The following is an 18,714-nucleotide window of genomic DNA, read 5'->3' on the forward strand; positions in this document are numbered from 1 at the left end:
TCGTATTCTTTTGCTGCATTAGTACAACTCGCATGGCATATCCGCTGGCGTCTGTTTCGATCTCAAATGGTTGTTGGAGATCTGGTAAGGCTAAGACCGGTGCAGTGCTAATATTTTCTTTCAATGTTTCGAAGGACTTCTGCTGCTTTCCTCCCCATTGAAAGACTTGCTTTACACTTGTCAATGTGTGTAAAGGTGTTGCAATAATAGAGAAATTGGCAATAAATCTCCTCCAATACTGTACTGCACCCAAAAAGCTGCGAACCTCGGTTACACTAGTAGGTTTAGGTCAATTTACAATTGTTTCAACTTTAGAAGGCTCAATTTTTAGCTGACCATGACCAACAATATGACGTAGGTAAACCAAAGAGGTTTTCCCAAACTCACACTCTGACAATTTTACATAGAGTTTTTCATTTTTCAATACATCAGGCAATTTCTTCACATGACATACATGTTCATTCCAACTTTTACTAAAGATAAGAATATCATCTAGATATACAAGAATAAATTCATCAATGAAAGGCCTAAATAGATCATTCATAACCCTCATGAAAGTGGTTGGAGCATTGAAAATTCTGAATGGCATCACCATCCATTTGAGCAACCCCTGTTTGGTTTGGAAGGCGGTTTTCCACACATCCTACTCTGCAATTTGGACTTGGTGATAACGACTATGCAAATCCAATTTGGTGAAATAGATAGCATTCTTTAACTGATCTAATAAGTCATTAATGTGGGGAAGAGGGTAATGATTTTTCACCGTGATTTTGTTTAGTGCTCGATAATCCATGCACGTCCTCCATGTGCCATCTTTCTTTAGCACTGAGACAATCAGTGAGCCACATGGAGAAGTGCTCGGTCTGATGACCCCTTGGTTCAATAGTTCTTGCACCTACTTTTTGATCTCCTCCATCTCAATAGTCGACATCTTGTACATGCCAATATTTGGTAAAGGAGCGTCATGATGCAAATGAATCTCATGTTGGATTTCCCTCTTCGGAGGTAATCCCTTTGGTTCCTGAAACATCTCATAATAGTTAGAAATTAATTCACATAATTCCTTTTTATGCACATGATCACAACCCTAGAAAGCAACAGATAATTCTGTATCTTTTCCCCTTACAATCATAAGCATGCAACCCTTACTGGAATTCACCAACCTCTTCACTTGTCCTGCACTTACAAAGCTGGCATTGATTTTAACTTGATGAGCCCTTACAATATATTCTACTCCATCTTTTGTGATTTGGTATTTTTTTTCATGACGGAAGAAGATTGCCTTTCTATCATATAGATATGGACTCCCTAACACGATGCCATAGATATCCAATGGTATCACATCAAGTTTTACCTCATCCACTAACTTAGAAGCGATCACAAATTTAACCTTGCACTTTTTAGTTACATTCAGTTTTGCTTTATCATGTATCCATCCAAGTGGGCAAGGTTTTGGATGTGGTTTGGTTTCTAAGCCTAGCTTCTTTACCAAGGACTCTGAAATTAAGTTTGCTTGGGATCCGGTATCAAATAGAGTTTCCACTTTTGTATGATTTATGATAAATCTAATGTGAAATAGCTTAATTCTCTTTCTTTCATTAGGAAGAGACTGTTGGAAATAATACTGAGAGGGGGGGTGAATCAGTATTATCTAATTCTTTTAATAAATCTTCCTTATTTGTTCTTTGAATTATTTTTGCATGTCAGTACCATAAAATAATGAGCATGAACAAAGAAAACAGATAGTCACACCAAAGAACACAAGATGTAAGGTGGAAACCCAATGTGGGTGAAAACCACCTGCTGCAATATGTCTCTATCTTCTTTCAAATTAGAAACTCCTTTTACAATGGTTTTGTACTAGTGCAGTCCTTTACCATTACGCAGGCTGCAACCTGCAGAGAGCTACAACTCTCTCTCTCGATTTCCAGTCTCTCCTGGAAGGGAGCTACAACCCCCTACTTCTTTTCTTACAAGGACCACTTTTCATAAATTTTCAAACTGGATCCATAAGCATCAAATGATCATCAAGTATAAGAAAATCACCCAGTCAACTGTAGTAACCAGATCAACAATAATAGAACCAAACCCAGAACACCTTATCAACAGAAAAATACAACCAAACAAAATGTCTTAAGACAGATACGCAGTTCTTCTTTCTCTGGTCTGCGTGCGTATGCACTTCACCCTCTGCTCTCCTGCGTATACCCGCAGAGACCCTTCTGCCGCACTGCGTGTCCACGCACTGTTTCTTCAACCGCGCTGCTTACTGTTACTGCAGGTACGCACCCAGAGACACTATTACGCCGCGTACTATTGCTGCAGGTACGCGCCCAAAGATACTATCGCGCCACGTACAGTTACTGTGTGTACGCACCTGAACCTTCGTCGCTCTGCGTACCCACGCAGGTCTCCTGTTTCTGTTCTGCGTACCCACGCAGATCTCCTGTTTCTTCTCTGCGTACCCACGCAGATCTTCTGTTTCTGCTCTGCGTACCCACGCCGATCTTCTGTTAAACACCTGCGTACTTCTGATTAGGGCTGAATAGGCAGTCCACCAGAGTGGCACAGATGCTCAGATGCCCAGATGCGCTCGAGAGATCACCCTTCACAGATTCACTTTCAACTTCATATAGATCAAGCTTTTAAGACCATAACCCAATATTTCAGATCTTAAGATATTCAATTGCAAAAGATACATAGCCAAGTGATCTCCTTTGCTTTATATAGGCAAGCTCCTCCTAAAATCATGGATCAATACCACGAGCCAAAACCATAGAAACACAAATATTGTCGGCTAGTTAAACATAAGAAACCCCACGTGTGCTTTTTTTTTTTTCTTTTGCCTTGAAATGTGTGCACTGGGGTACGCACCTCCTGGACGGCTTATCTGCGTATCAGGCCGCGGTCCCTTCACGGTGTACCTGCGGGTACGCACTTTCTGAACTGATCTCCTGCGTACTTCTTAATTTTCAACATATTGAGAGCCTTGCCACGGGAGTTGCCATCAAGTACAACATCTGTAACATATAGCCATACCAGAACCATAATGCCAACAATCTCCCCCTTTGGACTTGATGGCAACCTCACAAACTTCAGCTTCATTCTCCCCCTTTGACATCAAGGGCAAAGGGTTATGCTCCCCCTAAGAACATGTTCCCCCTGAATATGAACCAGATCTGCAGCGAAAAACCATAATCCACCATGAAAGAGATAGAGACATATTGCAGCTACTTCCATGATCTCCTTCTGCACATCCTCCATAATGCCAACAATGCATTATATGCTCCCCCTGAACCTGTACCATCAATCTTCAACCAATCAGCCACCCTGCTCAGGTATGCATATACAACCATCAATCAAAAGAGGTTCAGCAATAAGATGATGCATCAACAACCCCTAGCTTTTGTCTGAGGTATTCAAAGTGTCCCTGGGCAATGGTTTGGTGAGTATATCAGCAACTTGTTCCTTAGAAGGAACATACTCCAACTTGACCTTCTGTTCAAGCACTTGTTCCCGGAGAAAATGATACTTGATTGGTATGTGCTTGGTTTTTGAAAGCATAACGGGATTCTTTGAGATGCTGATTGCACTTGTGTTATCACATAAGATGGGGATAGGTGGAGTACAAGTGATTTGAAAATCCTGCAAAGTCTGCATCATCCAAAGGAGTTGGGTGCAACAAGATGCAGCAACAACATATTCTGCTTCAGCTGTAGACAAGGCAATCGAACTCTGTTTCTTTCTGAACCAAGATACCAGTCTGGAACCCATAAAGAACGCACCACCACTTGTGCTTTTCCTGTCATCCACGCTTCCGGCCCAATCTGCATCTGTATAAGCATGAAGTGTAAGATCTGTATCTCTAGGATACCATAAGCCATAATTTTGAGTCCCTTGAAGATATTTGAAAATTCTCTTCACTGCCTGAAGATGAGTCTCCTTCGGATTTGCCTGAAATCTTCCAACTATTCCAACAGCATGCATGATGTCCGGTCGGGTACCTGTCAAATAAAGTAAACTTCCAATCATAGATCTGTAGGTTGGTTGATGTACTGCTGCAGATTTATCATTTGTACTGAGGCTACATCCTGTGACCATGGGTGTACATACTGGTTTTACATCTTCCATGCCATATTTCTTCAAAATCTGTTTGAGATACTTGGTTTGAGATAAGAAGATTCCTCCTTCTTTTTGTTGGATTTGCAAACCAAGGAAATATGTCAGTTCTTCTAGCAAGGACATTTCAAATTCTTTCTGCATGACCAAGGCAAAGCTTTGACTCATAGCTTCTTCATTGCTGCCAAAAATAATGTCATCTACATACACAACAAGTATTAGCAATTTGTCATTTTCAACTTTTATATAAAGATTGCTATCTGCTGATCCTTTTGAAAAGCCTTGTTGATGAAGATATTTGTCCAAACGGTAGTACCAAGCCCTTGGAGCTTGCTTGAGACCATAGAGAGCCTTTTTCAATCTGCATACAAGATTTGGATCATTTCCAAGAATGAACCCATCTGGCTGTTCAATGTATACTTCTTCTTCCAAGTCTCCATTCAGAAAGGCTGATTTCACGTCCATTTGAAATACTTTGAAGTTTTGAAAACTTGAGAGAGCAAGGAACATTCGGATGGCCTCAAGTCTCGCAACAGGAGCAAAGGTTTCTTCAAAGTCTATTCCTTCTTGCTGCGCATACCCTTTACAAACAAGTCTGGCCTTGTTTCTAATTACTTCTCCATTTTCATTCAATTTATTTTTGAAGACCCATTTTGTTCCGATAACATTCTTATCCTTTGGTCTAGGAACCAGCTCCCAAGTGTTGTTCTTTTCGATCTGCTCAAGTTCTTCATCCATTGCTTTCACCCAACATTCATCTTTGCATGCCTCTTTCACATTTTGTGGTTCAGTAGAAGAGAGTAATGCCAAATAGCTTGAAGCTTCTGCAACTGTTCTTCTTGTTTGTACACCTGCTTCTTTCTGCCCCATAATCTGAGATTCTGGATGATTCTTCTGAACATATCTGGATGGAGTCTTTTCTTCTATTCTTGTTTGCTCCTCTGGTTCTTCTTGAGGTTCTTCTTCTTCATCATTTTGTCGTTGAGGGTAGCCTTCATCTTCTTCAATGTCTTCATGATGTACTTGCCTAGGAATGTATCCCTTCTCATCAACCACTACATCAATGTTGTCAACAATTCTGCCAAGTCTTTTATTGTAGCATTTGTATGCTTTGCTATGTGGAGAGTAACCAAGAAGAATGCCTTCATCTGCTCTAGGTTCAAGTTTGCCAAGCTGCTCATCAGTATTCTTGATATAGCATTTGCTCCCAAAGATTTTGAAGTGCTTTACCGAAGGAGTCCTACCACTCCAGAGCTCATGAGGAGTTTGAGTGCTGTTCACCTGGACATTTGTTTTGTTGAGAATAACAACCGCAGCATGTGCAGCTTCACCCCAGAAAGTTGCGGGAGTTCCTGACTCATCAAGCATAGCACGAGCCATTTGTTGGACTGTTCTGTTCATTCTTTCCACAACTCCATTTTGCTGAGGAGTTCTTGCTGTAGAGAATTCTCTTCTTATCCCATGTTCTTCACAGAAATCGAAAAATTCATTTGAAGTAAATTCCCCACCTCTGTCGGATCTGAGGCACTTAATTTTGTGACCTGATTCATTTTCAACCAAGGCTTTGAAGGATTTGAATTTTTCGAATGCTTCATCTTTGTGCTTCATAAGTCCTAACCAGACAAACCTGGAGAAATCGTGAATGAATAATATCAAGTATTCTTCTCCTCGAGGTGTTCTTTTCCTGAAAGGACCGCATGTATCTGTATGTACTAGCTCAAGAGGCATGCTAGCTGATCCTTCTTTCTCTGGAAAGTTAGTTCTGGTTTGTTTTCCAAACTGACATGATTTGCATATGGTGTTGTCAGGAACTTTGATATCTGGAAGATCGCGAACTGCCTGATATTTGCATGCTTTCCTTATTTGTGAAAAGCTTAGATGTCCCAACCTCCGATGCCATAACCAGTGCTCATCATCCTTGCTCAGATAGCATTGTTGTTGTCCTTCTTCAAATATGTACAGATTATTTGGAGTTCTTTTGCCTTTGATCATTGTTTTACCTGTATCAAGATCACGAACAAGACATCCATTTGATCTGAATATAACCTTGGTTCTTTGATCACACATCTGGCTGACACTTAGAAGATTATGCTTCAATCCATCAACATACAAAACATTTCCAGACTTGACCTTTTCTTTTAACTGAGCAATGCCTTTTCCTTTTATAGTTGCAGGAGTATCATTTCCAAAAGAGACTTTCTTTCCTTTTTCTAGAGCAGAATATGACTCAAGTTTTTCTTTATCACCTGTCATATGCTTCGAACATCCACTGTCAATATACCATAGATTTTCCTGTCCCTCTGCATAAAATGCTATCCCACATCTTTCTGTTTGTGGTTCCTTTATTCTCCATGTTTTGGTGCTTGAGGCTTGTTCCTTTTTCTGCTGAAACCTGCTCTTGCATTCAGAGTCTTCATGACCAAAGTTATTGCAAATAGAGCATTCAACTTCATTTTCAAGAACCGAAAAGTTGTTATAGGTCCTTTTTGTAATCCCGGTCATACTTCTTTGTTTTTGAGCTTCCCTAGTCATGATCGTTTTATATGCAACACATTGAGCTGCTTTGTGACCAAAGTTATGGCAAGAAAAGCATTGTCCATTGAAGAAACTTCTGCGGTTATCGAATCTATTAGCCAATTGATTGTAATTTCTATTGTCATCTATTCTTGAACCAAATTGAGAAGATTTTACCTGTGGCTAGTTGTAGCTTTTGTTCACCCTTAAGATGGATTGCCCCTGATAGTTTCTGTTTGTAATTTGTCCCTGCTTTACCTGATGGTCTTCATTGTGCTTTTGCTCATTTCTTCTTGCTGCATCAAGATAACTTTTTGAGGTGGATGCTTGAGAAGTTTCTCCATTATAGCCCAGACCTGTCTTGTTTAGTGGAGACCGCTGCACATTGATAATCTCATCCAAAGTTTCAGATCCTTTGACAAACTTAAGATTAATAGCTTTTGTTTTCTCAATCTCTTTTCTAAGACCAACAATTTCACCTTCTAATTTTTTAAGATGTTTTTCATTTTCATCAATTTGAAATTGTAGAGTATCAATGATCATATTCTTTTCTTCTATACATCTCTTGAGTCTAGTAATTTCGTCATAAAGGTTATCCACATCTATAGCATCCATATAATCATCATCTTCAAATGCCATTAACAATTTATATTCATTACCTCGTTCATCTTCATCACTGTTTGATAGACCATCACTATCTTCATGAGTGTAGTAGCTTTTCTTATTTGCACTCTGTTTCTTGTTCCATCTAGCAGATTCCTTTCCTTTATCCTTATAAGGACATTTTGCAGCATAATGACCTACCCTTCCACAAGCAAAGCATTTAAAAGGTAACTTACCTCTGAACCTTCCAGAACCCCTTTGAAGATTTCTGACAAAATTTGATTCTTCTTCCTCTTCTTCTGGGACATGGCTTGCTTCATAATAATCTCCTTTGCCTGATGCCTTGAAAGTAGCTTCTCTTCTGTCTGATGGACCTCCCTTTCTCATTTCATAAGCAGTTAGAATTCCATGTAGCTGAGACATAGTAAGAATTCGTAGATTTTCCTTTTCTTCTATTGCAGATACTTTAGATTCAAACTTGGGGGACAATGATCTTAGAACCTTTTCAACCACAATAGCCTCTTTTATTTCTTCACCCAAATTTTTCATACAATTAACAATCTCATCTACCCGAAGAAAATAGTTAGCCACACTTTCATCATTATACATCTTGAGAGTCTCATACTGAATCCTGAGAGTTTGAAGTTTAGCACGCTTTACCTGTTCATCTCCTTCATAGCTCGTGACAATTTTGTCCCATATCTCTTTTGCGGATTTATAGTGCATTACCTTCATGAATTCCGATTGGGATATACATCCTAATAGGGTACTGACTGCTTTCGCATTTGTTTCATACTTCTTTTTCTCGGCTGCATCTGTAGGAGTAGCTGAAGGAAAAGCGTAGCCTGTCTCTACGATGTCCCAAACTTCTGTACCAAGAGATTGAAGATAGGCAGTAACTCTTACCTTCCAATAATTGAAGTTTGTCCCATCAAAAACCGGTGGCCTTATTGATGCTTCTCTCTCGTAGTTGCTCATGATGAACGATCTACCTTCAAGCGATCAAGCTTCTCTGAAGGACCTGCTCTGATACCAATTGTTGGAAATAATACTGAGAGGGGGGGGTGAATCAGTATTATCTAATTCTTTTAATAAATATTTCTTATTTGTTCTTTGAATTATTTTTGCATGTCAGTACCATAAAATAATGAGCATGAACAAAGAAAACAGATAGTCACACCAAAGAACACAAGATGTAAGGTGGAAACCCAATGTGGGTGAAAACCACCTGCTGCAATATGTCTCTATCTTCTTTCAAATTAGAAACTCCTTTTACAATGGTTTTGTACTGGTGCAGTCCTTTACCAGTACGCAGGCTGCAACCTGCAGAGAGCTACAACTCTCTCTCTCGATTTCTAGTCTCTCCTGGAAGGGAGCTACAACCCCCTACTTCTTTTCTTACAAGGACCACTTTTCATAAATTTTCAAACTGGATCCATAAGCATCAAATGATCATCAAGTATAAGAAAATCACCTAGTCAACTGTAGTAACCAGATCAACAATAATAGAACCAAACCCAGAACACCTTATCAACAGAAAAATACAACCAAACAAAATGTCTTAAGACAGATACGCAGTTCTTCTTTCTCTGGTCTGCGTGCGTACGCACTTTACCCTCTGCTCTCCTGCGTATACCCGCAAAGACCATTCTACCACACTGCGTGTCCACGCACTGTTTCTTCAACCGCGCTGCTTACTGTTACTGCAGGTACGCACCCAGAGACACTATTACGCCGCGTACTATTGCTGCAGGTACGCGCCCAAAGATACTATCGCGCCGCGTACAGTTACTGTGCGTACGCACCTGAACCTTCGTCGCTCTGCGTACCCACGTAGGTCTCCTGTTTCTGTTCTGCGTACCCACGCAGATCTTCTGTTTCTGCTCTGCGTACCCACGCCGATCTTCTGTTAAACACCTGCGTACTTCTGATTAGGGCTGAATAGGCAGTCCACCAGAGTGGCACAGATGCTCAGATGCTCAGATGCGCTCGAGAGATCACCCTTCACAGATTCACTTTCAACTTCATATAGATCAAGCTTTTAAGACCATAACCCAATATTTCAGATCTTAAGATATTCAATTGCAAAAGATACATAGCCAAGTGATCTCCTTTGCTTTATATAGGCAAGCTCCTCCTAAAATCATGGATCAATACCACGAGCCAAAACCATAGAAACACAAATACAGTCGGCTAGTTAAACATAAGAAACCCCACATGTGCTTTTTTTTTTCTTTTGCCTTGAAATGTGTGCACTGGGGTACGCACCTCCTGGACGGCTTATCTGCGTATCAGGCCGCGGTCTCTTCACGGTGTACCTGCGGGTACGCACTTTCTGAACTGATCTCCTGCGTACTTCTTAATTTTCAACATATTGAGAGCCTTGCCATGGGAGTTGCCATCAAGTACAACATCTGTAACATATAGCCATACCAGAACCATAATGCCAACAGAGACTCATCTATTGAACTAGTGCCTTCATGTGATTTAGAATTAACATGAGGTGTAAGAGTAGCTTTTGTTCCTACTGTTGTGATCAATGCTTCATCTCCGGAATCGGATCCAAGGTCTTGCTGCACAGTTGCCACTGTCTTCTGCTTGCCTTTTCCTCCATACTTCTTTGGTCTCTTTTTCGGGTACTGTTTCCAACAATAATTATCATCATGACCTTCCTTTTTGCAATAAGTGAAATAAGGTCTTTCTCCTTCATCTTTCATGGTTGATGTCGTCCTCTTCTCTTTTCCTTTTCCTTTCATTTTGGGTTTGCCATTTGGAGGTTTGAAAGGTGGTTTCTTGAATGATCATCTCTTTCATTTTTTCCCTGTTCTCAAGATGAATTGCCTTTACACTAGCGGAGTCAATAGTAGTTGGTTCAAACAATAATAATGAATGTCTAAGGTAACTATGTAATGATCCAATATACTTAGTTACTACTTCAGGTGAGTCAAGTGCAATGCCCAGATTAAGTGCCTGTTTTCTAAATTCCTTTGTAAAGCTTTGAACATCCTGACCTCTGCCTTGCCTTAAGTATTGCCAATCCATTAAGGCTTTTTGTTTATAACCCAAGGGATAGAATTGTTCCTTTAATGCAGAAATGAAACTAGTCCATGAGGAAAGAAGATTACCCACACTCTTACTGCTTCGCAATTTTCTCTCCCACCAAACGAGAGCGGTGCTACTCAGCTGAAGAGAGGCCAAATGAATCTTTGCCTCGTCCTCTTCGATTTGCTGAATCCTGCAGTAGATTTCAATCTGCGTAATCCAGTTATTAAGCTTTTCTGCATTACTTTCACCGTTAAACATGGGAAGATCAAATTTGACGTCTAATTTAAAGAAAGGTTTCTTAGATGCATCCCTTGAATTTCTATGATGATGGTGATGAGAGGAAGAAGAACTTTCACTCGTGGAAGGAGAAGGAGGGGATTCTCCTTCACCATATTCATGCACTGAACCTTGTTCTTCTAGATTTCTCTCTTCTGCTTTCTCCAGCGTTGAAAGCAACTGATCGACATTCTCTGCCATTGTATAGAAGGTTTTGCAGAAATTGCGCTCCTCTTCATGACGAGCCTCTTCATCTGCCATGTTTCTCCTTCGATGTGCACACCCCGCTTCAGGATCGAAAGGCTTTAGTTTCCCTTCACCTCTTTGGAGCCTGTTTCTTGTTAGCATACAAACATGTAATTCACATCTAAAAAAAGGCCTTCTCTGATACCACTTGATCCAAAATATTTTTCTTATAGATGTGTTAAAGAATTACATGCATAAATTGTAGCTTATCATAGAAAACTTAATGTGCACATGAGAGAAGAGGAGAAACACATAAAGCATGAAAGAAGACGACAAGACTTGATAATGGAGTTCGTCCATCTTGAACTATGTCTTCGGGCCTTGCTCAATCAATGGGGAGGGCTTCATTCATTAAGTGGCATGAGAAAGAAGAGTACAAGCATCAGTTACAAAAAAAAGGAGTTTTATACCTCCATACTGAAAAATGGCCGAAAAATGCAGAAATATGATGGAGAAACGGACAACGTCATTGCGTTCATGGCATCGAGAAGTGCTAAAACCATATAAAATTTGTCAAATTCTGACAAAGTGAAAATTCGGCCCTCTTGCAAAATTCTGCGTCGCACTGCGTGCATACCTTCTGCCCTGGGTGCATTGACAAATTGCATTTAAATAAAATATTGGTGGTGGATTCTTCAAGGAAACTGTTGTAGTGCAATTGGTGGAAAGTTCGGTTAATATGGAGGAGGTCGGGCGGTCAAACCCTGCCTCAATTTTGCATAACAAAATCTTTTTTAATACATTATAAACGATATTTTTCTTTAAATAAAATTTTTGGTTAGGTTGGGCCCGCTTTGGGTGGCCTGCCCACCGTACCTACCTCTCGCCAACGTTTTTAATAAGTTGCATGTTGGGCATGGTTGGGTCTGTGCCCCAAGGGCTGGCCCACCACCCACTATATTCAATGTCGTGGGTTGTTGAGCCCCGTTTCGTGGGATCCATTGGGAGTTCCATGGTGTGGGGTGGTAGGGTCATGGCCGCCCATGCCGATCTGTTTACACAGCTCCGTGGGAGGGGCTGGGGGTCGTGGCCCGCCCCTCCACCAATTGTTATGTGGTGCGAATAAGGGGTGGCGGGGCCGGTGGCCTGTCACCCATTTTTTTATATTTTTTTTTGTTATATAAAAACAAACTATGCATTTTTGGAAATTCGGTTTTGGACCGAAGGAGTCTTTTTAACGAGGCCACGATTTTGCCCGAAATATGGCCAAAGTTGGCCAGATTCCATTCGTTGGAAAAAGTCCAAATTGTGCCTTCATTAATCCTGCCCAGTCATCAAAAAGTCAACCCAACTTTGACTGCCTCTATCTCCTTCATCCGGACTCGGATTGGAGTGTCGTTCACACTGTTGGAATCAGGGCGACGAGCACTTCGATCTGATGTCAAGTTCATCGCCTTTCTGCCACTTTGAATTTTAAGCCTTTTCCATGCCACTGGTGTCTGGAGATCCTCCTGAATCACTATGAAATAACGTATTACATCATATAAAATAACAAATTACATCATATAAAAAATATACTATCAAATAATAAATAATACATTTCATTTTGAGAAATATAGAAATTATTAAAAAATTTAATAGTTAACTAAATTATTATTTTACAGTACTTAGATTACATAACTTTTAATGTATTGGTTCTTGAAATTCACCTTGAAATACCCATTTTTCACCGAGAAATATTTCAATCATATTTATTTTCAAAGTTTTTGATATAATGGTTAGTTAAATCATAATTTTATATTGCTTAAATGACATTTTTTATATCAGTTTTGCCAAATACTTTTGCATTTTGAAATGTTATAAGGTAATTAATGCAAATGCAAATTTTTTATATTTTTTACAATAAATTGGAATCTAGTTATGTAAGTCATGGTCAAATTGTCACTAGTGAATTTTGGGTAAAATGAAATAAAAATTAATTGAAATATCTTTATATTAATATGTATTCAAAAAAAAATATATGATAATTTTGTTAAAAATTATATCACTTAAAATTAATAATGTAATTGTGTCTTTACTACATAAAACATTACATCTTCAATATTTTTTTAATTTATTAGTTCATTTATTGTGTTTGATAAAAATCTCTACTTGAGCGTTCCTTTCACTTGTGTAGAACATATTACTTTTTGTTCATGTTTAGTATATTCATATATATTTGTGATGCTTATCTTGAACGTATTCATATGTATTCGTACAAATGTAATATTGTGTAAAAATAGAATTTGATGAGAGGTTATATATATATATATATATATATATATATATATATATATGTTAGCGGTTTTAGTTAGCAGATTTTTAATACAAAATAACAATAATTTTTATTATTATTTTTGGTAGAAACATTTTCTAGTTTGGAAGTATGGTTCTATTGTGTAAAAATAGAATTTGATGAGAGGTTATATATATGTATATGTTAGCGGTTTTAGTTAGCAAATTTTTAATGCAAAATAACAATATTTTTTATTATTATTTTTGGTAGAAACATTTTCTAGTTTGGAAGTATGGTTCTAGAATTTTGCTTTCAACATTCGATATCAATATTTTTTTACCACTTTTAATAGAAACAATTTTTTTGTTTGGAAGTATGGTTTTAGAATTTTGGTTTCAACCTTCAAGTACTAAATAGATCATTAGCAGTATTTTATGGCTATTAAAAAACACTTTATTCATCCATTCATGTATGTCTTATTTATTTCTTACTCTAATGTAAGCATACTTAAACTAAGCAAGAATATCTATAAAATAACCCTTATTCAAATACAATAATTAGTTCATACATTTCAAAATTCAATAATTAAATTAAACATTCAAAATTCAATAATTACACTTAGCCACAAAGAACCCTAACTATGTGACCTCGTTTATTGTTATCAATAATTATTATCATTATTGATAACGAAATATCACGGCAATTCAGACTTGCAAATATACACATTTTGAAATGAACCTAGGAAATAAACTTAGAGAGCGTCAAAATCTCAAAATCTCACAGGTGGTCTATAGAGTCGGGGGTAAGATTGAAGTATATTTCATTTCAAATGAGTTCTTCCAAATAAGTAATATGAGTATATTTGTTATTATTATTCACAATATTACAGCATGATGCTACATATAAAATGATCTCCTTACACTTAAAACTAGGCCTGCATGAAATGCAATCACAACATCTACATGCATAAAAAGCCTGTTAGGTTTCCTTCCATTTCACTCAGTTAACTATCCCGTCTCCGCACAGGCGACGCTCGGCTTGGCTCTGCTGGTTCTGAGTTCGAATCCTGCGTCGTGACATGATGCCGTATTCGTTATTAAAGAAGTCGGAGGAGACGGCGGCAGCAGTGGAGGGTTTTTGATTATTTAAAAACTTCAAATAGAAATACACAAACAAGATCCAGAATACCAGGATAGTCACACAGCCACAGAGTGCTGAAGTCGTTCCAATAGCATTTGCGTTCCGGCCATTGGCGTTATCATGAGAAGCAGCATCACCGATTAATTGGGAGCACTCACTGGGAGGAAGAAGCAGCAGGAAGAGCAATAGAGTAGAGGAGGAGAGAAAATAAGTGACTAAGATTCCAAGTGCCATTTACTCTGCTTCTGCAGAGAGCTCCAGATTCACAAGAACCTAACTTCTTCCTCTAAGGAGTTGGTCCAGTTATGGCTATTGGAGAGGCCGCTACTGCACTTATAAAGCTTTCAGAAGAAGAGGAGACTGTTAATGACAAGTCAGATGATGATGTGAGGGGCTTCGTAGTAGAGGGAAATCGAATGGTGACCTTTTTACTGCAATCTGACGAAAAGGGCCGAACAGTCAGACACTTATAGCTCCCTGCAAGGAGGAGAGGAGGCACACAATTATTACGCCGAAGGTACTCATTTTAAGGGAGGCATATTCTCCAAGTTTCATCTATGGGGTATGCCACGCGTCAAAATAAACTTATGACGTGTCCATTTAGGGATAAGGCTCTCGGATAAGGCTGTCATAAGAGCAATGTCTCGGATAAGGCTTACAGAGCAGTTATTCCATGAACCAGAGGCTGCTCAGGGTGCAGATTCTTGAGGTTGTGCGACGTCAGGTTACGGTTACGGCTCCGCCTAATGCAGCCTTGGCTCTTCCCGGTTATGATGGGGCGAGTCCTATTTCAGACCCCATTGAAACATAAATGCAGTCTGACATGCTGGGAGTATAACAGTTTGTTTGCATTTATATTTTTTTCAAAATTGACTTTGGAGTTTTAGCAGCAAGAAAACTATTATTTCTTTACATCTTAGAAGCATTTATGTTTCAATGAGGTCTGAAATAAGAACGGCCGGTTAGGCCTTCATTGACAGGATTGGCTCTGGCTCTGGCTGTTTTAATATTTATTGATCAACTGTGCCCGGAAGTCTCAATCAATTTTCTATATTGATGCAGCATTAATTAAGTCTCAATCAATTTTCTATATTGATGCAGCATTTATTCAACTATTGATGGTTTGGACAATCAAGCATTAATTTAATTCACATCTCTAAGATAAATGTAAGTTTCAATTTAATATATTACCTTTTATATTGAGGCAGTCTGTATTCAATTACAGATATGTTTGAGATTTGGTGTCCAGTTATCAATGTAAATGGTGCTATATTTTGTTTCTCGATAGGAGGAAAAGTTTTTGGGGTTGTGACTGTGACAATAACTCTGTAAGGGGTCTAGACATAGTCTAGAGTTTTTAAAGAATACTTTTGTGGGGAATTGGATTATAATCTTAAAATAACTAATAACATTTAAGAGGATAATGCTATTTTTAGAGGTAAACTTTGTTTCAGGGAATGTTTTGTTTTTATTCCGCGTGGAATTATTATAATAAAAATAAAATTAAAAATACATGAAAAACATGTTTGTTTAAAAAAACACCATTTTCATATATATATATATGTTATTGTGTGGGTCTATTATAGTCAAGTGCTTACACTTGACTATTGATTATTGAGTGTAAACTTATAAGAAGTTAAGCTGGAGAAATAAAAACAAAAAATATTTATTTTTCTTAGAATTTTTATTTTAAACCTCAGAATTTTGCATCTCTATGTTAATCCACCTGTTTCTTTGATATTGTCCAGCATTTTATTTCTAGATATATTTAATTTGTTTGTTTTTTATTTTCATTCCAAGAACCTCATTCTGTTCTCTATTCTCTCTGAGCCTAAGAAGAAACCTTATTCTTTATTTTTTCCATTGTGATTCCAGCAATTCCAAGAAAATGGTATTTTTATAAGGTTAGAAGCAATAGCATAGTCAAATGTAGTCTGGGGAAACGAACAGAAGCATATTATAAATAAAAAAGAAGGCTCAAAATGGCACTGCTACACAGAAGGATACTGTCATTTCTCTCAATGACAGCACAAAGTCAAGTGAACAAAATGGGAGATTAAAAGCACCTAGCAAATTCAAAGCAAGGAAACCCAGAGCACAGTCACAATAATAGCATCTCAAATCTAAACTTGTGTTATTGATTAATTTTTATAGTTCTCTGTTTTTGTTATTTGAAGTACTGGCTCAAATCCAAATACACACAAACCAAAAGTACCCACATCCACACCCAATTGCTAGGAGGTTTTATAGCTGTAATATAGCTTTGTGATTATAAGTGGGATGAAAATGATTACTAATCTTGATAGGGGTATTCAGGATACATAGAGTTATTTTCACAAGGTTCTTTCCGGTGTTTATGATGGAGATCTTGAAAATCAATTGGCAGTTGTGGAATATGTTAGAAAGACATAAAAGTTTTATAAGAAGAGTGAGGTATATTTCTTTGTGAATGTGTGAGGGTGAATGAGAAATTTTCTTTAAGTAGTTATTGGCAGCTTTGTAGGTTAAGAACATGAATTATGTACCACCAGATTATATGAAAAGGCAGGCAGGTTGAAATCACTGAGATGATTAGGGTAATCCTGATTAATTGGTTGATAGCTAATTTTGTTTGCTGCCCATCCTAGATCTAGAAGAGATTTATATGGGATATGCTAATTTTGTTTGCTGCCAATCCTAGATCTAGAAGAGATATATATCGCAAATAACTTAGGTTTTACTTCAAAATCTTAAATTTAGAGGTTCATCTGAAATTTGAACTAATGCCAGACATTGTATCTCACTGTGAACATCATGGATAAAAAACTTCATGAATAGATACCTTTCTATTCAGAGAACTAGAAGGTGGAAATTACAATTAGTGGGTATCACTGCGATGCTTATAGCTTGCAAATATCAAGATATCTGAACTCCCTAGGAAGGATGACTAACTGAAATCCATAAGCATGACTCTAAGGAAACCTTTCTGAACTCCCTAGGTAGGATGACTTACTGAAATCCATAAGCATGAGTGTAAGGAAACCTTTTGTATATATCTAATGAATAGAAGACCTGGTTGGCTCTTAAAAATACACACAATAAAACACTCTTTCAGTAGGGACAACAACAATCTGCTCCTACAGAAGAAATACAATATTGCACAGACAGTTTTGCATAACAGATTACAGAATATTGAAATATGAACTCATTCGTATTTGGTTACAGGTCAATGAATTGGTCCACATCTCAGGAAAACAATACACATCCAAATTGATCCACATCTCAGGAAAACAACACACATGTAAAATGATAGTGGCCATGGTAATTAGCTCAAACCCTCTAACTAATATCTTTCTGTTTCATTAAATTATAAAAGTTTCCAAAGATGCAGTTTGATTGATACATTGATAATAATACTTGGCAGTTGTGTACAATATTAAATCGACCGAAGTTCAATCTTACTGATCCCACTTCATATGTGTTGTCAGGTTTCTCAAAGCAGCTAGTCCTGACCTATGTTACCAGAAACGAGACGGTAGCCAGGGTTTCTGGAAAAAAAAACGCACAAGAAACAGAACGGGACAGAAAACTTTGTTTTCTATGTCCGTTCTTGTCTTCATGGTCAGCGCTCGGAATTTATATTTCATTACCTGTTTGGGAGATGGTTTGGGCTGCATATCTTCAACAATGCACATCGAAGAATGTATAACGACGATCTGGGTGATTACACTAGTATTCCCAGACAAGGAATCTACCTTACGATTGAAAGCACATTGTTTCATTGCAGATGTCGCTTCAATTGCCAATTTGGACCAAAGCTTATTGACAATCGGGATTTTTGGCATTTCCCATTACATGAATGTATTTTCCATTATTTCTTATTTTTCTGATGAAGCTATAGTTTTTATAAGATAAATAGCATAAATCAAGCCAAACTCTACACCCAATGTCAATCCCACACACCCAATGTCAATCCCACACAGATTGTTAATGTTAGAAGTTATCAATTTGGAGCAGCCCATAAGGGTCCACTGTTATATCTCCCGTGCATTGGAGCAAGTCATAAGGGTCCACTGTTGTATCTCCCCAGCATTGGAGCAGGGTCATATATTGGGGCAGGGTCTCGCCATACACACTAATCCATTATGGTTAAATCATAAATGGGATTATTACATTTTCAGCTATGTAAATGAATGTTTTGTTTTAATCATAAGGGTCCACTGTTGTATCTCCCCAGCATTGGAGCAGGGTCATATATTGGGGCAGGGTCTCGCCATACACACTAATCCATTATGGTTAAATCATAAATGGGATTATTACATTTTCAGCTATGTAAATGAATGTTTTTTTCTCTCGTCGTTTCTTGAATGCAAAACTTCTAAATTCTGTTTCTCGTCTCGTTGTCCTTTCTCGTTTCGTTTCCGTTAGCCATTTCTGATAACATAGGTCCTGACAAAGTGATAAAAAGATTAATCCTACTGTTTCTGATGTATTGTCAGAATAACCTTCTGATGTATTGATCAAATCGACTTTTCAAATGGCTCTGGAAAATTGAGAATTCTTTGTGGTTTAAATAT

At 38.0% G+C, this 18,714-nt stretch overlaps 2 long non-coding RNA genes across 2 annotated transcripts; one reads left to right on the top strand and one right to left on the bottom strand.

The window, feature by feature from the left end:
- Positions 1-13,852: 13,852 nt before the first annotated feature.
- Positions 13,853-14,631, bottom strand: LOC149262205 (uncharacterized). The gene is made up of 2 exons (XR_016258843.1): positions 14,207-14,631; positions 13,853-14,084 (listed from the first exon to the last, which is right to left on the bottom strand). It is a non-coding gene; the product is annotated as an uncharacterized LOC149262205 (long non-coding RNA).
- A 204-nt stretch (positions 14,632-14,835) lies between these two features.
- LOC149262206 (uncharacterized) lies at positions 14,836-18,093 on the top strand. The gene is made up of 3 exons (XR_016258846.1): positions 14,836-15,325; positions 17,363-17,458; positions 17,626-18,093. It is a non-coding gene; the product is annotated as an uncharacterized LOC149262206 (long non-coding RNA).
- Positions 18,094-18,714: the final 621 nt, after the last annotated feature.

Source organism: Pinus tabuliformis, chromosome 6 (genome assembly GCF_031772625.1).
Source record: "Pinus tabuliformis cultivar Carrire ecotype Pingquan chromosome 6, CPIR1, whole genome shotgun sequence".
Lineage (NCBI taxonomy): Eukaryota > Viridiplantae > Streptophyta > Pinopsida > Pinales > Pinaceae > Pinus > Pinus tabuliformis.